At 49.6% G+C, this 26956-nt stretch overlaps 1 protein-coding gene across 1 annotated transcript in view; it reads right to left on the bottom strand.

Moving 5' to 3' along the window:
- LOC140427882 (F-box only protein 40-like) overlaps window positions 1-26956 on the bottom strand; it is an 84086-nt gene that overhangs the window by 7096 nt on the left and 50034 nt on the right. The gene's annotated exons all lie outside the window — the stretch shown is intronic.

Raw genomic sequence — 26956 nt, 5'->3', positions numbered from 1 at the left:
AGTACGTGGTTCTAAGATGTTACGTTCGACTTTTGTGAAGCTGTTAATATTTTTCTTGACTCTGGGCCGCCCTGCTAACTGAATTGTTAGCTAGTTAATGGAAACGGAGCGGTAGAGTAACTGCAGCTCATTATCTTAGTTTAGATTTGGATAATGAACTTAGTGTTTTTGTTCTGGTTTTTGTTCTGGTACAGACAGCATTTTAAATTCAGCTGTTCACCTGGATTGTAAGGGGGTTGAATGGCCCAATGAAAAGGTAGACGATATATGTGCATCTAAAAAGTTTGAGTGCTGATGTGGTGTTTCTGCAGAGACCCATTTGTGGGGATGGGACCAGACTAGGTTGTGGAAGGGGTGGGTGAATCAAATATTTCACTCGGGTTTCGATGGTAGGGCCCGGAGGGGACGGCAATTTTGACCAATAAAAGGATTCAATTTTCAGCTGCTAGGATCTTGGAGATCCTAATGGTTGATATGTGATCCTTGGCTTAGTCGTCCTGGTTAACATTTATGCGGCCAAATTGGGATGATATGGGTTTTGTTAACAAGTTTCTGGCCTCCATTCCTGACTTGGAAGCGCAACAGCTAATCTTTCTGGGGGACTTAATCTGTGTTCTAGATCCAAGGATGGATCAATCTAGGCCCAAATCACTGGCTCCTTCAGAGATGGCAACGGTGTTATTGGCTTTTATGGAAGCATCAGTGGCTATTTTGCACCCGGGAGATAAAGATTTTTTTCACCCCTGTCCATCAGGTCTACTCACGGATTGACATTTTTGTGATGGGATGGTCTCTCCTCTGGGTGACGAAGGTGGGGTATTCGGTGATTGTGATCTCGGATCATGCTTCACATTTTTGGGATTTGGCCCTAGAGTCAGTCCCTCCAAACGCCCACCATGGAGGTTGGATAAAGTGCTGTTGGCAGACAAAAATGTTGTGATCGTATGTCCTCCGCCATTGGCGAGCATGTCAAATTCAATAAATGTGAGTTTACCTCGTCTTCTACCCTGTGGGAGGCTCTTAAGGTGGTCTTTAGGGAGGAGATAATTTCTTCCAAGGCACACATGGAAAGGACCGCGAGGGTGGAGTGGCAGAGGCTGGTGGACTCTATCCTGGAGGTGGAATGCTAGTACTCGCTTGTCCCTACCCCAGAGTTGCTTGGGAATGGGAATAGGCTACAGACGCAGTTTGATTTGCTATCAACAGATAAGACGGTGAGCCAGTTGCGACGCTGGAGGGGGGAGTTTTATGAATATGGGCAGAAGGCCAATTGCCTTTTAGTTCATCAGCTGAGGCATCAAGCTGCTTCCCGGGAGATTGTGCAGATAAGCGGGGCAGGCTGGTTTCCACATTGTCTAAAGTCAATGCAGCTTTCAAAACATTCTGTCGGGATCTCAAGAGATTGGAGTCCCTTGGGAAGGGTTCGACCATGATGGCGTTTTTAGATGCATTGTCCTTTCCATTGGTGGAGGGGGAGAGGCGGAAGGAGTGGGAATTTGAGCTTTGACAAAGGATCATCTGGACTCGAAACGTTAGCTCTTTTCTCTCCCTGCAGATGCTGCCAGACCTGCTGAGATTTTCCAGCATTTTCTCTTTGGAGTTGGAATCCCCGTTGGGTCCTGTGGAAATTATGAAATGTATTGGGTTAACGTAGGAGGGTAAGGCTCCTGGCCCTGATGGATTCCCCATTGAGTTTTACAAGAAGTTTACAGGTCAGTTGATCCAGTTAATGTTGGGCATGTTCAATGATGCCTTGTCCCAGGGTTTGTTGCCCGTTATTTTGTGATGCACGATCAATTGGACAAAGACGAGAGTTGAATACAACTGAGGCTTTATTGCTCTAAGATGTGTGGCCTCCCACAGCAGCTGGCGAAATGGCTGCTGCACGGAGGTCACACATATTTATACTCCGCCTACTGGGCAGAGCCACAGGCAGGGACTACCGCCATACCTATAGTACAGGTCCTACCGTTCATCACCTAATATAGGTGTAACAGTGGTTTACCACATTCACCCCCTGTTAAAATTGAGTCCGGCGGGGGTGGTAGCAATTGAATTTACATATACAATGCGGGGAAAAAAAAATTATTTTGAAGTCCAGTGAACCAGTTAGAGGTTTAACCGGTCCAGGGCCTTGATGTGCCGCTGGGAGCGACGCAGTGGTGGCGGCGATGCCAATGCTGGTCTGGTCTTCGGTGACTCCGGGAGCGTGCCGAAATCCTCTTCATCTTTGGGCATGGGCAGGGGGAGGACGGATGGTCCTGGGGGGGTTGCTGCTGGGAGTGCCTGGGGAGGGGGGGTGGAGCCGGGCCAGAGGTGTGTGTGTGTGGAACCTGCTGGTGCCAGGTCCCTGAGGGAGACAGTATCCTGGCGGCCGTCGGGGTACGCCATGTAGGCATACTGGGGGTTCGCATGGAGCAATTGCACCCTTTCCACCAACGGGTCCGCCTTGTGGAGTCGGACATGCCTACGGAGAAGGACGGGTCCTGGAGCTGCGAGCCAGGTCGGGAGCGACACCCCGGATGTGGACTTCCTGGGGAAGGCAAAGAGACGCTCATACGGTGTGTTATTAGTGGCGGTGCATAGTAGTGACCAAATGGAGTGGAGTGCATCAGGGAGGATCTCCTGCCAGCGGGAGGCCGGGAGGTTCCTGGGCCGAAGGGCCAGTTGGACGGCCCTCCAGACCGTTCCGTTCTCCCTCTCTACCTGTCCGTTTCCCCGGGGGTTGTAGCTCGTCGTCCTGCTGGAGGCGATACCCCTGCTGAGCAGGAACTGCCACAGCTCATCGCTCATGAATGAGGATCCCCTGTCACTGTGGATGTAGGCGGGGAAACCGAACAGAGTGAAGATTGTGTTGAGGGCTTTAATGACGGTGGCAGACGTCATGTCGGGGCATGGGATGGCGAAGGGAAACCGGGGGTATTCATCGATCACACTGAGGAAATACGTATTAAAATCGGTGGAGGGGAGGGGCCCTTTGAAATCCACGCTGAGGCGTTCAAAGGGGCGGGAGGCCTTCACCAGGCACGCGCGGTCCGGCTGGTAGAAGTGCGGTTTGCACTCTGCACAGACCTGGCAATCCCTGGTGATTGTCCGTATTTCCTCGACGGAGTAGGGCAGGTTGCGGGCCTTTATGAAATGGTACAACCGTGTGACTCCCGGGTGGCAAAGGCTGTCGTGAGGGCCCGGAGTCGGTCTACTTGTGCGCTGGCACATGCACCTCGGGATAGGGCGTCTGGGGGCTCGTTGAGCTTGCTGGGGCGCTACAAAATCTCGTAATTATAGGTGGAGAGCTCGATCTTTCACCTCAAGATCTTATCATTCTTGATCGTGCCCCGCTGTGTGTTATTGAATATGAAGGCTACCAACCGTTGGTCCGTGAGTAGAGTGAATCTCCTGCCGGCCAGGTAATGTCTCCAATGCCGCACAGCTTCAGGGATAGCTTGGGCCTCTTTTTCGACGGATGAGTGCCGAATTTCAGAGGCATGAAGGGTGCGGGAAAAGAATGCCACGGGCCTGCCTGCCTGATTGAGGGTGGCAGCTAGGGCGACGACTGAGGCGTCGCTCTCCACTTGAAAGGGCAGTGTCTCGTCTACTGTGTGCATCACGGCCTTGGCGATATCGGCTCTGATATGGGCGAAGGCCTGTTGAGCCTTGGCCGTCAGGAGGAAATGGGTGGACTGTATGAGTGGGCGAGCCTTGTCCGCCTAGTTTGGGACCCACTGGGCGTAGTATGAAAAGAACCCCAGGCAGCGTTTGAGAGCCTTGGGGCAGTGGGGGAGGGGGAGCTCTATGAGGGGGCGCATGCGGTCGGGATCGGGCTCCAGAACTCCGTTCTGGATCACATAGCCGAGGATGGCCAAGTGGTTTGTGCTGAACACGCACTTCTCCTTGTTGCAGGTGAGGTTTAGGAGAGTGGCGGTGTGGAGAAATTTGGCAAGGTTGGCATCGTGGTCCTGCTGATCGTGGCCGCAGATGGTGACGCTGTCTAAGTACGGGAAGGTGGCCCGCAAACCGTACCGGTCGACCATTCGGTCCATCTCCCTTTGGAAGACCGAGACCCTGTTGGTGACGCCGAAGGGAACCCTGAGGAAGTGATAGAGGCGACCGTCTGCCTAGAAGGCAGTGTATGGACGGTCCGCCTTACGGATGGGGAGCTGGTGGTAGGCGGATTTGAGGTCTACCGTTGAGAAGACCCAGTACTGTGCAATCTGATTGACCATATCAGATATGCGTGGGAGGGGGTGCGCGTCGAGCTGCATGTACAGATTGATGGTCTGGCTGTAGTCCACGACCATTCTGTGTTTTACCCCAGTTTTAACTACTACCACTTGGGCTCTCCAGGGGCTGTTGCTGGCCTCAATGTTGCCTTCCCGAAGCAGCCGCTGGACCTTGGACCTGATAATGGTCCTGGCCTGGATGCTGTACCGTCTGCTCCTTGTGGCGACGGGTTTGCAATCTGCGGTTAGATTTGCGAAGAGGGAAGGTGGATCGACCTTTAGAGTCGCGAGGCCGCACACAGTAAGGGGTGGTAGGGGCCCGCCGAATTTCAGGGTTAGGCTCTGTAGGTTACACTGGAAGTCCAGGCCGAGTAGTAGGGCAGCGCAGAGGTTAGGGAGAACGTAGAGGCAGAAACCGCTGAACTCTACGCCCTGGACCGTCAGTGTGACCGTACAGTACCCCCGGATCGCGGGGTGTACCGCGAGGGAGCAGCGCCTTACTGTATCCGGGTGGATGAAGCTTTCGGTGCTCCCGGAGTCCAGCAGGCAAGAGGTCACGTATCAGTCGATTTTAACGCTGGTCGATGCGGTGGCCAAGTTGTGCGGACGAGACTGGTCGATGGTCATTGAGGCGAGTCATGGTTGGTTGTCGCTGGTGTCGGATGACGGGGGCACGGGTCCTGGAACGCTGGTGGTACCCATGTGCTGTGGGGGAGACAAGATGACGGCGCCTGAAGATCTTGGGGAGGACAAAATGGCGGCACCCATGGGCCGCACGTGGCGGGGGTTGAACAAGATGGCGGCGCCCATGGCCGCACGTGTTCCGTGGAGGGGAAGATGGCGGCGCCCACTGGCCGTGCGTGGTCTGAGGGGGAGAAGATGGCGGCGCCCACTGGCCGCACATGGTCCGGAAGGGGTGAAGATGGCGGCACCCATTGTGTGTAAACGAGGAGGGTGGGGCGATAGTGGCGACTGTGTGGGGCTGGCACACCGAAGTGCCCCTTCTTACCACAAGCCTTACAAAGGGCAACGCGGGCCGGGCAGTGTTGGTGGGGGTGATTTTGCTGGCCGCTAAAGTAACATCGGGGACCCCCAGGGTGAGCTGGCTGGTGCGTGGCGCAGGCGTATTGGCTAGGTAAGGCCCCGGTTGGGGCGGCCATCTGTGGGGTCCACGATGCCTAGGAGGGGTGGGCCACGCGGCTGGGGGCATATGCCTGAATATTGCACGAGGCGACCATCATAGAGAGCGCTAGCTTCTTTGTCTCTGCGAGATCGAGCGTGGCCCCTTCTAAAAGTCGCTGGCGTATGAGGTCCGACCCAATCCCCGGAACAAAAGCGTCCCGCATAAGGAGGTTAGAATGTTCAGTGGCCGTAATGGCCTAACAGTCACAGTCCCGGACTAGTGGGATTAGGCCTGCCAGAAGTCTTCTATGGACTCACCAGGGAGCTGAGAGCGAGTGGCGAGTACGTTTCTGGCGAAGAGCGTGTTCGTCCGCTGGGCATAATGTTCTTTAAGTAGCGCCATGGCTTTGTCGTAGTTCGTCGCGTCCTGGATCAGCGGAAAGACGTTGGAGCTCGACCTCGAGTACAGTATCTGTATTTGCTGAGCCTCCGGAACAGGGTCTGGTGCAGACCTGATGTATGCCTCGAAACAAGCTAGCCAGTGCTGAAAGTCCTTTTTGGCGTCACTTGATTGCGGATCCAACTGTAGGCGATCCGGCTTGATATGAAGGACAATCTTCTGAAAATCTTAGAGCAATAAATTGATGCACGATCAATTGGACAAAGACGAGAGTTGAATACAACTGAGGCTTTATTGCTCGAAGATGTGTGACCTCCCACAGCAGCTGGTGAAATGGCTGCTGCACGGAGGACACACATATTTATACTCCGCGGAGCCAGCCGGCAGGGACTACCGCCATACCTATAGTACAGGCCCTACCGTACATCACCTAATATAGGTGCAACAGTGGTTTACCACACTTTGGCGCATGCCTCTATTTCCCTGATCCTGAAGGAGGACAAGGACCCTACGGAATGAGGGTCATTTCGTCCCATTTCACTTTTAAACACAGGCGTTAAATTGCTCACAAAGGTGCTGCGGCTGTGGTTGGAGCCCAGAGGTGATCACAAAAGACTAGACAGGCTTCATTAAGAGTCAGGAGTTGTCGACCAATATGCGTTGGCTGTTGAATATCGTTCTTTCCCCCTCTCTTGTGCCTGAACTAGAGGTGATTATGCCCATGGATGCCGGAAAAGCATTTGATAGGGTGGAGTGGGGGTTCTCTTTGAGATTCTTGGGAAGTCTGTTTTTTGGGCAAAAGTTCATTTCTTGGATTTGTTTGCTATATAGGGCCCCCACTGCCAGTGTCTGTTGAGGTTGGGGTATTTTCCATTGAATAGGGGTACAAGGCAGGGATGTCCATTATCTCTGTTTCTGTTTGCTTTGGCAATTGAACCACTGGTCATAGGGTTAAGATCCTCCAGTAAGTGGAAGGGGATAAGTCGGGGAGGTAGGGTGCATAGGGTATCCTTGTACACAGTTGATCTGTTTCTTTATATTCCAGACCCAGTTTCCACTATGGATGAGATAATGAAGCTACTTAGGAGTGCTGGCTCCTTCTCTGGGTATAAGTTGGATTTGGACAAGCGTGAATACTTTCCGGTCAATCCCCCAGGGAGGGGAGCCTATCTGGGGATGTTACCCTTTCTCCTGGCCAGATTAGCTTTTGTTATCTGGGAAACCGGGTGGCCCACGATTGGGTCTCACTCCATAAATTAAATGATGCTAGTCTGGTGAGTGAGGTCAAGTCCGACTTGCAGAAGGGGGACAGCCTTTCCCTGTCCTTGGCAGGCAGGATCCAGTCTATTGACAGATTCCAGACTACTCAAATGAATGTCCTCCTGAGGTTTTCATTCCTTTTTCAGTGTCTTCCCATTTTTCTCCTTAAATCCTTTTTTTCTAGAGTTAACAAGTTAGTGTTCTCTTTTATTTTGGCAAGAAAGGCCCCAAGGATCCTTATGGCTTTTCTCCAAAAGGATAGACAGTCAGGTGGGTTAGCTTTGCCTAATTATTTTATTATTCAGCTGCTAATATGTAGCAGGTACTGGGATGAATTAGTTATCCGGGTTCCATTTGGAGTTCTAGTTTGGGTGCTTTAGTGTCTTCCTCGCTTCCATTCTATCCCACGAGATTTTCTTCGAATCCGGTGGTGCTGTCCACCACGAGAATTTGGAAGCAGTTCAGACATCATTTTAAATTGACTCCATGTTGTTGTTAGCCCCTATCTGTAGTAAATATTTCTTTGTGCCGGCGAACTTGGACTCGACGTTTCGGACATGGGAGGGAAAGGGTCTGGAAAAGTTTGGAGACTTGTTCATGGAGGGAAGGTTTACCAGTTTTGAGGAACTGTTGGAAAAATTTCAACTCCCTGTGACCAATTTGTTCAGATGGATGTCCTCGCCTTTGCCTTGTTAATAGCCCAGAGGCGGGTCCTGCTTGGGTAGAAGTCCCTTACTCCACACAGTGCCTTGGCCTGGTTCGGTGGTCTTTTGGAGTTTCTACATTTGGAGAAGGTCAAATACACCATTAGGGGGTCGATAGAAGGGTTCTACCTAAGATGGCGGTCATTTATTTCCTTTTTCAAGCAGTTAGTCATGATCAGTTGTTAAGGGGGTTTTTGTTAGTTCAATAGGCAGGGGACTGGATGTGTTATAGAGTCATAGAATCATAGATGTTTACAGCATGGAAACAGGCCCTTCGGCCCAGCTTGTCCATGCTGCCCAGTTTCTATCACTAAGCTAGTCCCACTTGCCTGCATTTGGCCCATATCCCTCTATACCCACCCTGCCCATGTAACTGTCTAACTGTTTTTTAAAGGAAAAAATTGTACCCGCCTCTACCGCTGCCTCTGGCAGCTCGTTCCAGATGCTCACCACCCTGTGTGTGAAAGAATTTCCCCTCTGGTCTCTCTTATATCTCTCCACTCTCACCTTAAACCCTATGCTCTCTAGTTCTAGACTCCTCTACCTTTGGGAAAAGATGTTGACTATTTACCTTATCTATGCTCCTCATTATTTTATAGACCTCTATCAGATCACCCCTAAGCATTCTACGCTCCAGGGAAAAAAGTCCCAGCCTATTCAGCCTCTCCTTATAACTCAGACCATCAAGTCCTGGTAGCATCCTCGTAAGTCTCTTCTGCGCTCTTTCTAGTTTAACAATATCCTTACTATAATAGGGTGACCAGAATTGAACACAATATTCCATGTGTGGTCTTACCAATGTCTTGTACAACTTCAACAAGATTCCCCAACTTCTGTATTCAATATTCTGACCAATAAAACCTTCCATGCTGAATGCCTTCTTCACCACCCTGTCCACCTGCGACTCTACCTTCAAGGAGCTATGAACCTGTACCCCTAGATCTCTTTGTTCTGTAACTCTCCCCAACTCCCTACCATTAACTGAGTAGGTCCTGCCCTGATTTGATCTACCAAAATGCATCACCTCATATTTATCCAAATTAAACTCCATCTGCCATTCACCGACCCACTGGCCCAATTGGTCAAGATCCTGTTGCAATCTTATATAACCTTCTTCACTATCCACTATGCCACCAATTTTGGTGTCATCTGCAAACTTACTAACCATGCCTCCTACATTATCATCCAAATCATTAATATATATAACAAATAACAGTGGACCCAGCACCGATCCCTGAGGCACACCGCTGGTCACAGGCCTCCAGTTTGAAAAACAACCCTCCACAACCACCCTTTGGCTTCGGTCGCCAAGCCAATTTTGTATCCAATTGGCTACCTCACCCTGGATTCCGTGAGATTTAACCTTTTGCAACAACCTACCATGTGGTACCTTGTCAAAGGCCTTGCTAAAGTCCATGTAGACAACGTCAACTGCACTGCCCTCATCTACCTCCTTGGTTATCCCTTCAAAAAACTCAATCAAATTTGTGAGACATGACTTTCCCCTTACAAAGCCATGCTGACTTTCCCATGTGGTGAACGTATTGTACCAACAATTCACCACTGTATCACATTGTATTACGCTGTTGCCCATATGGGCCTACAAGGAATGCATCATGTTGGTGCCCTTGTGGGATCCCCCTTGAGGGGAGGTATAAAGAGCAGCTGCCCTGTAGACAGCTCTCACGAGCAGAGCAGTCGCAGGCAGGCACTGTTCTAGTCGATTAAAGCCACTGTTCACTTCAACTCTCTGTCTCGTGTGAATTGATGGTCGCATCAATTTAATCGACTACAACACTTCAATGGAATCAGCCCTCAAAATTCGGCGCGGCCACCCTCAACCAGTCACGACCAAAACACCTCCGTAATTCCATGATGACTGCCGGGTCAATAGACACGAAACGCCTTGCCTGTTTAACTCCGGGAGCACGGGGAGCTTCATTCACCCAGACACGGTAAGGCGTTGCTCGCTCCAAATCTTCCCCGCACTTCAAACAATCTCCCTCGCTTCTGGATCGCACTCAGTGCAGATCCGGGGGTACACTGTCATGAACCTCACGATGCAGTCGATTTCGGCGGGAGAGCAGCTGGTGAGTCAGTTTCAGCGGGAGCACTGCGGAAGGAGGTTGCTGGGAGGTAAGCCAACCTTTAAAAGCACTTGTCTTTGCAGGGGCAGGCCAGTCGATTTCAGCGGCGTGAGAACAGCTGGTGAGTCAGTTTCAGCGGGAGCATTGCGGAAGGAGGTTGCTGGGAGGTAAGTCAACCTTTAAAAGCACTTGTCTTTGCAGGGGCAGGCCAGTCGATTTCGGCGGGAGAACAGCTGGTGAGTCAGTTTCAGCGGGAGCATTGCGGAAGGAGGTTGCTGGGAGGTAAGTCAACCTTTAAAAGCACTTGTCTTTGCAGGGGCAGGCCAGTCGATTTCGGCGGGAGAGCAGCTGGTGAGTCAGTTTCAGCGGGAGCACTGCGGAAGGAGGTTGCTGGGAGGTAAGCCAACCTTTAAAAGCACTTGTCTTTGCAGGGGCAGGCCAGTCGATTTCGGCAGGATAACAGCTGGTGAGTCAGTTTCAGCGGGAGCATTGCGGAAGGAGGTTGCTGGGAGGTAAGTCAACCTTTAAAAGCACTTGTCTTTGCAGGGGCAGGCCAGTCGATTTCGGCGGCGTGAGAACAGCTGGTGAGTCAGTTTCAGCGGGAGCATTGCAGAAGGAGGTTGCTGGGAGGTAAGTCAACCTTTAAAAGCACTTGTCTTTGCAGGGGCAGGCCAGTCGATTTCGGCGGGAGAACAGCTGGTGAGTCAGTTTCAGCGGGAGCATTGCGGAAGGAGGTTGCTGGGAGGTAAGTCAACCTTTAAAAGCACTTGTCTTTGCAGGGGCAGGCCAGTCGATTTCGGCGGCGTGAGAACAGCTGGTGAGTCAGTTTCAGCGGGAGCATTGCGGAAGGAGGTTGCTGGGAGGTAAGTCAACCTTTAAAAGCACTTGTCTTTGCAGGGGCAGGCCAGTCGATTTCGGCGGGAGAGCAGCTGGTGAGTCAGTGTCAGCGGGAGCATTGCGGAAGGAGGTTGCTGGGAGGTAAGTCAACCTTTAAAAGCACTTGTCATTGCAGGGGCAGGCCAGTCGATTTCGGCGGGAGAGCAGCTGGTGAGTCAGTTTCAGCGGGAGCATTGCGGAAGGAGGTTGCTGGGAGGTAAGCCAACCTTTAAAAGCACTTGTCTTTGCAGGGGCAGGCCAGTCGATTTCGGCGGGAGAACAGCTGGTGAGTCAGTTTCAGCGGGAGCACTGCGGAAGGAGGGTGCTGGGAGGTAAGCCAACCTTTAAAAGCACTTGTCTTTGCAGGGGCAGGCCAGTCGATTTCGGCGGCGTGAGAACAGCTGGTGAGTCAGTTTCAGCGGGAGCATTGCGGAAGGAGGTTGCTGGGAGGTAAGTCAACCTTTAAAAGCACTTGTCTTTGCAGGGGAAGGCCAGTCGATTTCGGCGGGAGAACAGCTGGTGAGTCAGTTTCAGCGGGAGCATTGCGGAAGGAGGTTGCTGGGAGGTAAGTCAACCTTTAAAAGCACTTGTCTTTGCAGGGGCAGGCCAGTCGATTTCGGCGGGAGAGCAGCTGGTGAGTCAGTTTCAGCGGGAGCATTGCGGAAGGAGGTTGCTGGGAGGTAAGTCAACCTTTAAAAGCACTTGTCTTTGCAGGGGCAGGCCAGTCGATTTCGGCGGCGTGAGAACAGCTGGTGAGTCAGTTTCAGCGGGAGCATTGCGGAAGGAAGTTGCTGGGAGGTAAGTCAACCTTTAAAAGCACTTGTCTTTGCAGGGGCAGGCCAGTCGATTTCGGCGGCGTGAGAACAGCTGGTGAGTCAGTTTCAGCGGGAGCATTGCGGAAGGAGGTTGCTGGGAGGTAAGTCAACCTTTAAAAGCACTTGTCTTTGCAGGGGCAGGCCAGTCGATTTCGGCGTGAGAACAGCTGGTGAGTCAGTTTCAGCGGGAGCATTGCGGAAGGAGGTTGCTGGGAGGTAAGTCAACCTTTAAAAGCACTTGTCTTTGCAGGGGCAGGCCAGTCGATTTCGGCGGGAGAACAGCTGGTGAGAACAGTTTCAGCGGGAGCATTGCGGAATGAGGTTGCTGGGAGGTAAGTCAACCTTTAAAAGCACTTGTCTTTGCAGGGGCAGGCCAGTCGATTTCGGCGGGAGAACAGCTGGTGAGTCAGTTTCAGCGGGAGCATTGCGGAAGGAGGTTGCTGGGAGGTAAGTCAACCTTTAAAAGCACTTGTCTTTGCAGGGGCAGGCCAGTCGATTTCGGCGGGAGAACAGCTGGTGAGTCAGTTTCAGCGGGAGCATTGCGGAAGGAGGTTGCTGGGAGGTAAGTCAACCTTTAAAAGCACTTGTCTTTGCAGGGGCAGGCCAGTCGATTTCGGCGGGAGAACAGCTGGTGAGTCAGTTTCAGCGGGAGCATTGCGGAAGGAGGTTGCTGGGAGGTAAGTCAACCTTTAAAAGCACTTGTCTTTGCAGGGGCAGGCCAGTCGATTTCCGCGGCGTGAGAACAGCTGGTGAGTCAGTTTCAGCGGGAGCATTGCGGAAGGAGGTTGCTGGGAGGTAAGTCAACCTTTAAAAACACTTGACTTTGCAGGGGCAGGCAGTCGATTTCGGCGGGAGTGGAGCTGGCTGGTTAGTCAATTTCAGCAGGAGCTGAGAATTTTTCTTTTTTTTTTAAAATTAGTTTTTTTAGGCGGGAACAGGAAGTCGACCCGCGGACGTCTGGGAAGACCCTCACCAATAAATTCTGGTGGAGAGGAAACCCGAGACACTACACGTGTAGTGTCTCCCACCCGCCCTCCTCCTCTAACCTAATAATAAAACCCATTGGTCTGAGGTAAGTACCATATTTTATTATATTATTATTATTTTTTATAAAAATTTAATTTAGTTGTTAGCCAGATCTTGGTAGAAAGTTAGAGGAATGGCAGGGAAGGGAGTGCAATGTTCCTCCTGCAGGATGTTTGAGGTGAGGGATGCAGTTAGTGTCCCTGCTGATTTTACCTGCAGGAAGTGCTGCCATCTCCAGCTCCTCCAAGACCGAGTTAGGGAACTGGAGCTGGAGTTGGAAGAACTTCGGATCATTCGGGAGGCAGAAGGGGTCATAGATAGCAGCTTCAGGGAATTAGTTACACCAAAGATTGGAGCTAGGTGGGTAACTGTAAGAGGGACTGGGAAAAAACAGTCAGTGCAGGGATCCCCTGCGGTCGTTCCCCTGAGAAACAAGTATACCGCTTTGGATACTTGTGGGGGGGGGACTTACCAGGGGTAAGCCATGGGGTATGGGCCTCTGGCACGGAGTCTGTCCCTGTCAGAAGGGAAGGGGGGAGAGGAGCAGAGCATTAGTAATTGGGGACTCTATAGTCAGGGGCACAGATAGGAGATTTTGTGGGAGCGTGAGAGACTCACGTTTGGTATGTTGCCTCCCAGGTGCAAGGGTACGTGATGTCTCGGATCGTGTTTTCCGGGTCCTTAGGGGGAGGGGGAGCAGCCCCAAGTCGTGGTCCACATTGGTACCAACGACATAGGTAGGAAAGGGGACAAGGATGTCAGGCAGGCTTTCAGGGAGCTAGGATGGAAGCTCAGAACTAGAACAAACAGAGTTGTTATCTCTGGGTTGTTGCCCGTGCCACGTGATAGTGAGATGAGGAATAGGGAGAGAGAGCATTTAAACACGTGGCTACAGGGATGGTGCAGGCGGGAGGGATTCAGATTTTTGGATAACTGGGGCTCTTTCTGGGGAAGGTGGGACCTCTACAGACAGGATGGTCTACATCTGAACCTGAGGGGCACAAATATCCTGGGGGGGAGATTTGTTAGTGCTCTTTGGGGGGGTTTAAACTAATGCAGCAGGGGCATGGGAACCTGGATTGTAGTTTTAGGGTAAGGGAGAATGAGAGTATAGAGGTCAGGAGCACAGATTTGACGTCGCAGGAGGGGGCCAGTGTTCAGGTAGGTGGTTTGAAGTGTGTCTACTTCAATGCCAGGAGTATACGAAACAAGGTAGGGGAACTGGCAGCGTGGGTTGGTACCTGGGACTTCGATGTTGTGGCCATTTCAGAGACATGCTAGTCAAGAGCAGTATTACGGTGGCGGAGAGGATGCTAGATGGGGACTCTTCTTCCGAGGTAGTATGGGCTGAAGTTAGAAACAGGAAAGGAGAGGTCACCCTGTTGGGAGTTTTTTATAGGCCTCCTAATAGTTCTAGGGATGTAGAGGAAAGGATGGCAAAGATGATTCTGGATATGAGCGAAAGTAACAGGGTAGTTATTATGGGAGACTTTAACTTTCCAAATATTGACTGGAAAAGATATAGTTCGAGTACAATAGATGGGTCGTTTTTTGTACAGTGTGTGCAGGAGGGTTTCCTGAAACAATATGTTGACAGGCCAACAAGAGGCGAGGCCACGTTGGATTTGGTTTTGGGTAATGAACCAGGCCAGGTGTTGGATTTGGAGGTAGGAGAGCACTTTGGGGACAGTGACCACAATTCGGTGACGTTTACGTTAATGATGGAAAGGGATAAGTATACACCGCAGGGCAAGAGTTATAGCTGGGGGAAGGGCAATTATGATGCCATTAGACGTGACTTGGGGGGGATAAGGTGGAGAAGTAGGCTGCAAGTGTTGGGCACACTGGATAAGTGGGGCTTGTTCAAGGATCAGCTACTGCGTGTTCTTGATAAGTATGTACCGGTCAGACAGGGAGGAAGGCGTCGAGCGAGGGAACCGTGGTTTACCAAGGAAGTGGAATCTCTTGTTAAGAGGAAGAAGGAGGCCTATGTGAAGTTGAAGTGTGAAGTTTCGGTTGGGGCGATGGATAGTTACAAGGTAGCGAGGAAGGATCTAAAGAGAGAGCTAAGACGAGCAAGGAGGGGACATGAGAAGTATTTGGCAGGAAGGATCAAGGAAAACCCAAAAGCTTTCTATAGGTATGTCAGGAATAAGCGAATGACTAGGGAAAGAGTAGGACCAGTCAAGGACAGGGATGGGAAATTGTGTGTGGAGTCTGAAGAGATAGGCGAGATACTAAATGAATATTTTTCATCAGTATTCACTCAGGAAAAAGATAATGTTGTGGAGGAGAATGCTGAGCCCCAGGCTAATAGAATAGATGGCATTGAGGTACGTAGGGAAGAGGTGTTGGCAATTCTGGACAGGCTGAAAATAGATAAGTCCCCGGGACCTGATGGGATTTATCCTAGGATTCTCTGGGAGGCCAGGGAAGAGATTGCTGGACCTTTGGCTTTGATTTTTATGTCATCATTGGCTACAGGAATAGTGCCAGAGGACTGGAGGACAGCAAATGTGGTCCCTTTGTTCAAAAAGGGGAGCAGAGACAACCCCGGCAACTATAGACCGGTGAGCCTCACGTCTGTAGTGGGTAAAGTCTTGGAGGGGATTATAAGAGACAAGATTTATAATCATCTAGATAGGAATAATATGATCAGGGATAGTCAGCATGGCTTTGTGAAGGGTAGGTCATGCCTCACAAACCTTATTGAGTTCTTTGAGAAGGTGACTGAACAGGTAGACGAGGGTAGAGCAGTTGATGTGGTGTATATGGATTTCAGCAAAGCGTTTGATAAGGTTCCCCACGGTAGGCTATTGCAAAAAATACGGAGGCTGGGGATTGAGGGTGATTTAGAGATGTGGATCAGAAATTGGCTAGCTGAAAGAAGACAGAGGGTGGTGGTTGATGGGAAATGTTCAGAATGGAGTACAGTCACAAGTGGAGTACCACAAGGATCTGTTCTGGGGCCGTTGCTGTTTGTCATTTTTATCAATGACCTAGAGGAAGGCGCAGAAGGGTGGGTGAGTAAATTTGCAGACGATACTAAAGTCGGTGGTGTTGTCGATAGTGTGGAAGGATGTAGCAGGTTACAGAGGGATATAGATAAGCTGCAGAGCTGGGCTGAGAGGTGGCAAATGGAGTTTAATGTAGAGAAGTGTGAGGTGATTCACTTTGGAAGGAATAACAGGAATGCGGAATATTTGGCTAATGGTAAAGTTCTTGAAAGTGTGGATGAGCAGAGGGATCTAGGTGTCCATGTACATAGATCCCTGAAAGTTGCCACCCAGGTTGATAGGGTTGTGAAGAAGGCCTATGGAGTGTTGGCCTTTATTGGTAGAGGGATTGAGTTCCGGAGTCGGGAGGTCATGTTGCAGCTGTACAGAACTCTGGTACGGCCGCATTTGGAGTATTGCATACAGATCTGGTCACCGCATTATAGGAAGGACGTGGAGGCTTTGGAGCGGGTGCAGAGGAGATTTACCAGGATGTTGCCTGGTATGGAGGGAAAATCTTATGAGGAAAGGCTGATGGACTTGAGGTTGTTTTCGTTGGAGAGAAGAAGGTTAAGAGGAGACTTAATAGAGGCATACAAAATGATCAGGGGGTTGGATAGGGTGGACAGTGAGAGCCTTCTCCCGCGGATGGATATGGCTGGCACGAGGGGACATAACTTTAAACTGAGGGGTAATAGATATAGGACAGAGGTCAGAGGTAGGTTCTTTACGCAAAGAGTAGTGAGGCCGTGGAATGCCCTACCTGCTACAGTAGTGAACTCGCCAACATTGAGGGCATTTAAAAGTTTATTGGATAAACATATGGATGATAATGGCATAGTGTAGGTTAGATGGCTTTTGTTTCGGTGCAACATCGTGGGCCGAAGGGCCTGTACTGCGCTGTATTGTTCTATGTTCTATGATACAGGGCGCCGAGTACGCCAATTTTAAACTATATGTACTCCCCGATCTCTGCGCTCCTCTCCTGTTGGGACTGGACTTCCAGTGCAACCACAGGAGCCTAATCCTGATGTTCGGCAGGCCTCAACCCCCTTGAGGGGAGGTATAAAGAGCAGCTGCCCTGTAGGCGGTTCTCACTAGCAGAGCAGTCGCAGGCATGCACTGTTCTAGTCGATTAAAGCCACTGTTCACTTCAACTCTCTGTCTCGTGTGAATTGATGGTCGCATCACCCTAATTAGCCCTTGCCTGTTTAAATGCCTGTCGATCCTATCCCTCAGAATACCTTCTAACAATTTACCCACTACAGAAGTCAGGCTAACCAGTCTGTAGTTCCAAGGCTTATCCCTACAGCCCTTCTTAAACAAGGGCACAAAATGTGCTACCCTCCAATTTTCAGGCATCTTTCCTGTGGCTGTCGATGATTCAAATATCTCACCTAGGGGACCTGCAATTTCCTCCCTAACCTCCCGCAACATCTTGGGATACATTTCATCAGGTCCCGGGGATTTATCTATCTTGATGCACTTTAATGCCTCCAGCACCTCCTTCTCTCAGATATCTCCACTCCTCAAGACAAACTTTTAATGTTGATTGTTGATTATATTCTTTCCATATCGTAACTTGCAGCATCTGTTGTGTAAAATATTGTTTTTTGTTATACAGTTTTGTTGTATTAAAAAGCTTTTAATAAAAATGTTTTTAAAAAGAAGGCATATGAGATAGCTGCCTTTATTAGCTGAGGCACAGACATAGAGTATAAGAGCAGAGAGGTTATGGTGGAGCTGCATAAAACACTCGTTATGCCACAGCTGGAGTACTGTAGTTCTGGTCGCTACACCATAGAAAGGATACGATTGCACTGGAGAGGGTGCAGGGGCGCTGGGTGACTTTAATCTGCATATAGATTGGGTGACTTAAATTAGTCACAGTACAATAGAGGGGGAATTTCTGGAGTGCATACTGGATGCTTTTCTGACCAATATGTTGAGGAACCAACAAGGGAACAAGCCACCTTGGACTTGGTGTTGTGCAATGAGAAAGGTTGGCAATCTAGTTGTGAGAGAACCCTTGGGAATGAGTGACCATTATGTTAGAATTCTTTACCAAGCTGAATGTAATGCAGAACAAGGCAGCAGCGCGGGTTCAATTCCCGTACCGGCCTCCCCGAACAGGCGCCGGAATGTGGCGACTAAGGGCTTTTCACAGTAACTTCATTGAAGCCTACTTGTGACAATAAGCGATTATTTATTTATTTATTTATTTAGTGAGGTAGTTGATTCTGAGACCAAGGTCCTGACCTCAATAGGTGAACTCCAAAAGTTGTTTATTCCTATTTGGCACAAGAGTAGGAAAGGGAACTATGGCCAAACCATGGCTTACAAGGGAAATTAGAGATAGTATTAGATTCCAAGAAGAGGCATACAAATTAGCAAGATAAAGCAATAGACCTGAGGATTTGGAGCAGTTTAAAATTCAGCAAAGGATGACCAAAGGGTTGATTAAGAAGGGGGAAAAAACAATTTGAAAGTAAACTAGCAGGGAACATAAAAACTGACGGTAAAAACGTCTACAGATATATAAAGAGAAAAAGATTAATAAAAACTAATGTAGGCCTCGTACTTTGCTTCTGTCTTCACAAAGGAAGACATGAATAATGTACCAGAGGTTCTGAGAAGCACAGGTTTTAGTGAGGAGCTGAAGGAAATTAGTATTAGTAAATAAATGGTTTTGGGGAAATTAATGGGATTGGAGGTGGACAAATCTCCAGGGCCTGATAATCTTAATTTAAGAGTACTTAAGGAAGTGGCCCCAGAAAATTCTTTGAACTCTGGAATGGTTCCGACAGATTGGAGGGTAACGAATGTAACCCCGCTATTCAAAAAAGGAGGTAAAGGGAAAACAGGAAACTATAGACCATTGAGCCTAACTTCGGAGTAGGGAAGTTGCTGGAGTCCATTATCAAGGATTTCATAGCAGAGCATTTGGAAAGCAGTGGTTTAATCAGACAAAGTCAGCATAGATTTACCAAAGGAAAATCATGTTTGACAAATCTACCAGAATTCTTTGAAAATGTAACGAGAAGAGTTGACCAGGGAGAACCGGTGGATGTGGTTTATTTAGACTTTCAGAAGACTTTCGATAAAGTCTCACATAGTAGATTAATATGTAAAGTTAAAGCACATGGGATTACAGGTAGTGTCTTGAGATGAATATAAAGCTGTTTAGCAGACAGGAAGCAAAGAGTTGGAATAAATTGGTCTTTTTCTGATTGGCTAGTGGGGTACCACAGGGACCTGTGCTGGGACCCCAACTGGTCACATTGTATATTAGTGATTTGGACGAGGGAACTACATGTGTGGGGTGGGATTCTCCGGTCTCCGATGCCGAAATCGCGTTTGCCGATTGGCCGGAGAATCCCCTTTGGTGCCGAAATCGGGGGTGGCGAGTATGAGTGGAAAGTACGCCGAGTATGCAGAGTATGCCGCACACTGTCGGGACAGCATCAGGACATTACCTGAGGCCCTCCCCCAATAGGCCGAGTTCCCGATGGCATGGGGCGTGTGTACTATTTTTTTTTCAGGAATCTGGCGTGGCAGATGTGAACTGAGTCCAACGCCGCCACAGTCGGGGGGGGAGCCGATCCATGGGCATGGGGGGCCTTTGGCCGGGGCTGGGGGCACTGTTGGGGCATGATCTGGAGCTGGCGAGCCTGGCCAAAGGGGGGCACTATTTGGCAGGACGTGCACATGCTCGGCCATGGACCCGGCAATTCTCCGACTTTATCCGCAGCTAGAGACGTTACGTTGCGTGCCTGCTAGCCCTCCACCAGACGGAGGATCGCTGGACATTTTGTGCCATTTTTTCGGGCATAAAACGTCACTAATTCCACGCCAAAGACAGCACATAGTCTCCCAAACGGACAATCCAGCCCATGACCTCCAAATTTGCAGATGATACAAAGTTGGGTGGGAGGATGAACTGTGAGGAGGGTGTAGAGATGCTTCAGTGGAATTTGGACAGGCTGAGTGAGTGGGTATATGCATGGCAGATGCAGTATAATGTGGATAAATGTGAGGTTATCCGCTTCAGTAGCAAAAATAAGAAAGCAGATTATTATTTGAATGGGTGTAAATTGAGAGAGGTGTCCTCGTGCATCAGTCACTAAAGTAAGCGCGCAGGTACAGCAGGCAGTAAAGATGGCAAATGGTATATTGGCCTTCATAGGCAACATAGGGGAAGGTGGGATCAGGGTATTGAACTTAATGATCAGCCATGATCATAATGAATGGCGGAGCACGCTCGAAGGGTCGAATGGCCTCCTCCTGCTTCTATTTTGTATGTTTCTATTCACCAGGATGTTGCTTGGGCTGGAGTGTTTCAGCTACGAAAAGAGGCTAGTTAGACTCAGATTGCTTTCCTTGGAACAAAGAAGGCTGAGGGGGGACCTGATTGAGGTGTACAAAATTATGAGGGACATAGTTAGGGTAGATAGGAAGAAATGTAGTAATCCTTAGTAGAGGATTAATAACCAGGGGGCATAGATTTACAGAAAGGGGATTTGAGTAGATTTGAGGAAAAATATTTTCATCCAGAGGATGGTGGGAACTCTTTGCCTGAAAGGATCATAGATCATAGAATTTACAGTGCAGAAGAAGGCCATTTGGCCCATCAAGTCTGCACTGGCCCTTGGAAAGAAGACCCGACTTAAGCCCACACCTCCACCCTAACCCCGTAACCCAGTAACCCCACCTAACCTTTTTGGATACTAAGGGCAATTTAGCATAACCAATCCACCTACCCTGCACATCTTTGGACTGTGGGAGGAAACCGGAGCACCGGAGGAAACCCACGCACACACGGGGAGAGCGTGCAGACTCCGCACAGATAGTGACCCAAGCCGGGAATCGAACCTGGAACCCTGGACCTGTGAAGCAACAGTGCTACCGTGCTACCGTGCCGCCCATGGTAGAGGCGGGAACCCTCACAATATTTAAAAAGCATTTAGATGAGTACAATGGGCAGCACGGTAGCACAAGTGGATAGTACTGTGTCTTCACTGCGCCAGGGTCCCAGGTTCGATTCCCCACTGGGTCACTGTCTGTGCGGAGTTTGCACGTTCTCCCCATGTCTGCGTGGGTTTCCTCCGGGTGATCCGGTTTCCTCCCACAGTCCAAAGACATGATAAATTGCCCATAGTGACCAAAAAGGTTAGATGGGGTTTTGGGTTATGGGGTAGGGTGGGAAGTGAGGGCTTAAGAATGGCCTCCTTCTGCACTGTATGTTCTATGAAACCCCATAGCATATAAGACTACGGCCAAGTGCTGGGAAATGAATTAGAATAGACAGGAGTTTGATGGCAGACACAACGAGCTGAAGGGCCTCTTTTTGTGCAGTGTTGGCAGCTGAAACAGCAAGCTAGAGAGCTGCTGGCAAACCTTCCCTAAAGCTGCTTGGCAGCCAGCTGCAAGCAGGAATGCGGGATTAAGAGTTAACAGTCTCTTTCGTACCTCCCTGCTGTGAAGCAAATGTGAACACATGAGGAAACATAATACCATGAATCCCTGAAATGCCTTGGATGTTCTTCGTGGTTCAACATAAGATACTCACAGAATCCTGAAGGAACTCAATGAAATGTAATCAAAAACAAGGCTTTTTAATGCATACAAGCAAGACCCCTACTCGCAATGGTACTGCCAGTGATGCATTAACAGTTTTGTCCTGTCTACCAAAAGTGTAGTAGCTGAAATTGTATTGGTTGAGGATTTTGATGGGATGGTAGAAAACTCAAAATATGGTCAATAGTGGTACTGAAAACTCCACATCCACAGGTCATATAATTTAAACTGATTAATCAAACAGATTGAGGGGTCGAATGATTAAGTGACTGAAACAGTAAACCTGTGCTGCTGATCTACATGTCAGATCGAATCTCACCATGACAGTTTTTGAATTTGAATCCAATTTTTGTTAAATAGGGCAGCAAAAAATATCAAAGTAATAATGAAACTGATGGAATGTTTCAAAAATCCAACTATTCATCAAATGCCTTTGAAGAAGGAAACTTTTATTCTTACCCTGCCTGGTCTATATATGACACCATTTCCACACCATCGTGGCTCACCCTTATCTGCTTTCTGAAGTGGCCTAACATTCAGTTTCTCAAGGTGACCAACAGACGCTGGTCTTGCCGGCAACGGACATCCTGAAAAAGAACAATAATGGCCCAGATTCTGCAGTAAGCAACATATGTGCAGCACTCAAAAGTTCCTTGGATTTTGAGCAATGTATGGTCATTGGGGGTCAGAAACAGCACAACATCCTCCACAGGGAATCTGGGACCTGTGTGAACAGGGCAAACAGCTGAGGCAGGCAGGGTTTAAACCAGAAAGTGTGTTGGAACATTAAATTCAATGTAAAATCACATACAGAAACCAAAAGAAAGGGAGAAATAGATGGGATTAAGAGAGACAGAGAGAAAAAGAGAGAAAACTCTCCGACAATGATTAAATCTGAAAGAATGAGACCCGGCCCTTGAAATTTTCAGAGTTTACTTGGCAGTAATTAAGACTTGCCATGCCATTAAAATTCATACACTTGAATGGAAAAGCCCGAATATTTTCTGGAGTGTTTAATGGGTATCATGAGGATACCGCAACTTCATGCCCTCACATGTATTTCAATGTTGAGTCCATCAGCAGTGAGGATGGTAAATAAATCTGACAGCAACTATGCATTTACTGCATATGTCCAATTTACTCCATGATAATGGTGAGTGCTCATGGCCTAACCGATATTCTTCAAAATTTTAGGGCCCTAATAAAATCCTATTCATTGTAGTTGTAAATCCAGCATCTTTATTTTTTTTCACCAGTCCAATATAACAGAACCAATGCCCATTTTTCTTTTGAAGGATGTAAGCCCATAAATAGCAAATGTATTATCTGCAAAGTTGTTTCTGCTTTGTTATCACTTGGCATGAATTGAACAAGCTGAGGGAATGCATGATCAACAGACTAAACTATCCGAATACCATGAGTTGCTATTTCCAGATTTAGTAACAGTGCAATTAAGGATCGTTATTTTTAAACTGACAGTAGTAGAGATAGAAGAGAACTAATGAAGGTCAACATAGCATCAATTTTTGCTTTGGTAATGGATGACTAATAAAATAGGATCCTCAAATTGTCAGATGTTAATTGTTTGGTTATTGAAGACTAATTTACTTTCTAGATAAACTGTAATATTTATTTTCATAGTACTTTGGTTTATGAGCATTACTGGTATTTTCATTAATGCTGTGAGGTGGCAAGATTACCATCCTCTTGGCCCGATATTTGAGATTCTTCAGGGACACATGAGAAAGAGGAATAAAACTCTCAGTGGTCAGCAATATAGTCCATGAACAAAATTACTTGCCATGGCACAGTTGATATGGCCACAGAGGAGTCAAAAATGAGAAATGTAAAAAAAACGTATTTTATTGCAAAGCGAACTATATACACACTCTGGGCCCCAGCTGGAACTACATTCCTCGGATCGTATCTGGGCCGGTTTTCATGACACAGTCCATTACTCTGCTGATGGGCCCCTGCCCTTCAGCGGGGAAGCTGGTATTCTACGAAGCTCACGTGGAGGCTAATTGGTCCATCCCCATAGGTCTCATGCGGGTTATAACATCCCACCCCACCCCCCAAAGTCCGAAGACCTGTGGGAGGAAGGTGGAGCAGGAAGGCGCCTGCTCTTTTTCGCCCCCGGTTGCGCTTCTTGCGGCTCCAGGGCGGGAGTAGGAGGGTATATCTTGACGGCAAATGAAGGCTGCCTGATTAGAATCTGGTCCCTCCGGAGGAGTTTCGTGTAGAGCTAGTCTCCTGTTTCTTTATTGTTTGAAAATCTTTTTACTGGCATTTTCCACATTTACCAACAGTTGTACAAATTTCTTGCCGTGTTAGTGTATTGCATTATACAGAAAGGTTCATCCTGTCCTTCCCTTAATTTACTTTATGTACAATTTGCCACCCTCTGGCTCGGCCTGTGGTCCCTTCTATCCCCCCCTCCCCCTCCCTGTCCCCCTCCTGTGTCCTCTCCTTTTCCCACATAGTCCCAATTCTTTGCTGCTTGTGCCTGTCAGGTCCTCTAATAATGTTGTTTCTGGGTCCACGAGGTACCCTATTGTCTCTTTGCGGACAAACTGTTTTATTTGCAGGTGCCTCATTTCCTGTCCTTTCGGTAGTCTCCATTTCTTCGTCAGTTCGTCCAGTGTCGCCAGTCTGTGCCCTACGTAAAAGTCCCTAACCGTCAGTGTGCCTCCGTCTCGTCTCCACCTTTTGAAGATGGTGTCTAGCATGGCTGGGGGGAATTTCTGATTGCCGCAGATGGGGGCCATGGGGGACATCTTAGTTAGCCCGAAGCGCTGTCTCAGTTGGGTCCACATTCTCAGCGTGGCCGCTACCACTGGGCTTGTTGTGTATCTTGCTGAGGGGGATGAGAGTGCTGCTGTAGCCAGGGGGCGCAGGATCGTTCCTTTATAGGAGGCCTCCTCCATCTGTACCCACTCTGAGTCGGGTTCGGGAACCCATCCCCTCACGTTTCTCACCATTGTTGCCCAGTGGTAGTATTGTAGGTTGGGTAAAGCCAAACCACCTTTGATTTTCATTCTTTGCAATGTTGGTTTGGGAATTCTCGGGTTCTTACTGCCCCACGTAAACGCCATGATTAAGCTGTACACGTTTTGGAAGAAGGCCTTGGGGATGAAGATCGGTATGGATCTGAACAGGAAGAGGAACCTTGGCAGTATGTTCATCTTGATCGTCTGCACTCTCCCCGCCAGGGAGAGTGGGAGTGAGCCCCACCTCTGTAGGTCCTTTTCTACTTCCTCCACCAGGCTGGTCAGGTTCCACTTGTGGATCTGTGTCCAGTCTCTGGCTATTTGGATCCCCAGGTAACGGAATCTGTCCTGGGCCGTTTTAAACGGGAGCCCCTCCATCTCTGACCCTCCCCCATTTGGGTTCACTGGGAATGCCTCACTTTTGCCCAGGTTACGTTTGTAGCCTGAAAAGGTTCCAAACCCTTTCAGGATCTGCAGGATTGTGTTCAGTACCTCCTGTGGCTTCGAGACATAGAGGAGCAGGTCATCCGCAAAGAGTGAAACTCTGTGCTCTCTGTCTCCTCTCCGGATGCCCTTCCAGCTTTTCGCGTCCCACAGGGCTATCGACAGGGATTCAATCGCGAGCGCGAAAAAGAGTGGGGTCAGGGGTGAGGGGCTGTTTAGCACAGGGCTAAATCGCTGGCTTTGAAAGCAGACCAAGGCAGGCCAGCAGCACGGTTCGATTCCTGTAACAGCCTCCCCGAACAGGCGCCGGAATGTGGCGACTAGGGGCTTTTCACAGTAGCTTCATTTGAAGCCTACTTGTGACAATAAGCGATTTTCATTTCATTTCATTTCATTTTTCAATTGCACAAAGACGAGAGTTGAATACAACTGAGGCTTTATTACACAAAGATGTGTGGCATCCTACAGCAGCTGGCGAAATGGCTGCTGTATGGGGAGCACACATATTTATACTCCGTCTACTGGATGGAGCCAGTAGGCAGGGACTACCGCCATACCTGTAGTTCCGGGCCTTACCACACATCTCCTAATATATACAACAGTAGTGATTACCACATTCACCCCCTGTTAAAATTGAGCCCAGCAGGGGTGGCGGAGAACTATACACAGAACAAGTTTTAATATACAGAGGCAAAACAACTTTGGAGTCCAGTACATGGTGCTTTAACAGTCCTGAACCAGTTACAGGTTTAGCCGGTCCGGGGCCTTGATCTGATGTGGGGAGCGACACAGTGGTGGCGGCAATTCCGGTGCCGGTCTGGTCCTCGGTGACTCCGGGAGCGTGCCAAAATCCTCCTCATCCTCGGGCGTGGTCCCGGGGGGGTTGCTGCTGGGTGCGCCGGGGGAGGGAGGGTGGCGCCGAGCTGGAGGGGTGCGTGTGTGGGGAACCTGCTGGTGCCAGGTCCCTGAGGGAGACAGTATCCTGCCGGCCGTCGGGGTACGCTACGTAGGCATACTAGGGGTTAGCGTGGAGTAACTGCACCCTTTCAACCAATGGGTCCGCCTTGTGGAGTCGTACATGCTTATGGAGGAATACGGGTCCTGGAGCTGCGAGCCAAGTCGGGAGTGACAGCCCGGATGTGGACTTCCTGGGGACGGCGAAGAGACGTTCATGGGATGTGTCGTTCGTCGCAGTGCATAGGGTGACCGAATGGAGTGCAGTGCATCGGGGAGGACCTCCTGCCAGCGGGAGGCTGGGAGATCTCTGGACCATAGGGCCAGCTGGATGGCCCTCCACACCGTCCCGTTCTCCCTCTCTACCTGCCCATTGCCCCGGGGGTTATAGCTGGTCGTCCTGCTGGAGGCGATACCCCTGCTGAGCAGGAACTGACGCAGCTCATCACTCATGAATGAGGATCCTCTGTCGCTGTGGATGTAGGCGGGGAAGCCGAACAGAGCGAAGGTGGTGTTGAGGGCTTTGATGACGGTGGCAGACGTCATGTCGGGGCATGGGATGGCGAAGGGGAATCTGGAGTACTCATCAACCTCACTGAGGAAATACGTGTTACGGTCGGTGGAGGGGAGGGGCACTTTGAAATCCACGCTGAGGCGTTCAAAGGGGCGGGAGGCCTTCACCAGACACGCGAGGTCCAGCTGGTAGAAGTGCGGTTTGCACTCCGCACAGACATGGCAGTCTCTGGTGATTGCCCGGACTTTCTCGACGGAGTAGGGCAGATTGCGGGCCTTGATGAAATGGTACAACTGCATGACTCCCGGATGACAAAGGTTGTCGTGCAGAGTCCGGAGACGGTCCACCTGTGCGCTGGCAGATGTACCTTGGGATAGGGCATTGGGGGGGCTCGTTGAGCTTACCGGGGCAATACAAAATCTCGTAGTTCTAGGTGGAGAACTCGATGCTCCACCGCAAGATTTTATCTTTTTTGATCTTACTCCGCTGTGTGTTATTAAACATGAAAGCTATCAACCGCTGGTCAGTGAGGAGAGTGAATTTCCTGCCGGCCAGGTAATGCCTCCAATGCCGCACAGTTTCAACGATAGCCTGCGCCTCTTTTGCGACGGAGGAGTGTCGAATTTCGGAGGCATGAAGGGTTCGTGAAAGGAATGCCACTGGCCTGCCTGCCTGACTGAGCGTGGCGGCTAGAGTGACGCCTGATGCGTCGCTCTCCACTTGAAAGGGTAACGTCTCGTCGACTGCATGCATCGCGGCCTTGGCGATGTCAGCCCTAATACGGTTGAAGGCCTGTTGAGCCTCAGGGGGAAAAGAGTGGACTGGATGAGTGGGCGGGCCTTGTCCGCATAGTTTGGGAACCACTGGGTATAGTAAGAAAAGAACTGTAGCACAATCAATCACTCACGAGATGGGATGAGAAGGAGTCGAACGATGGCTTTATTACGCAGACTTGTCCCCAGCAGCACAGT

The sequence above is a fragment of the Scyliorhinus torazame genome, chromosome 8 (assembly GCF_047496885.1).
Source record: "Scyliorhinus torazame isolate Kashiwa2021f chromosome 8, sScyTor2.1, whole genome shotgun sequence".
Classification (NCBI taxonomy): Eukaryota; Metazoa; Chordata; class Chondrichthyes; order Carcharhiniformes; family Scyliorhinidae; genus Scyliorhinus; species Scyliorhinus torazame.
The sequence above is the reverse complement of the archived record's forward strand: the minus strand, read 5'-3'. Positions and strand labels throughout refer to the sequence as shown.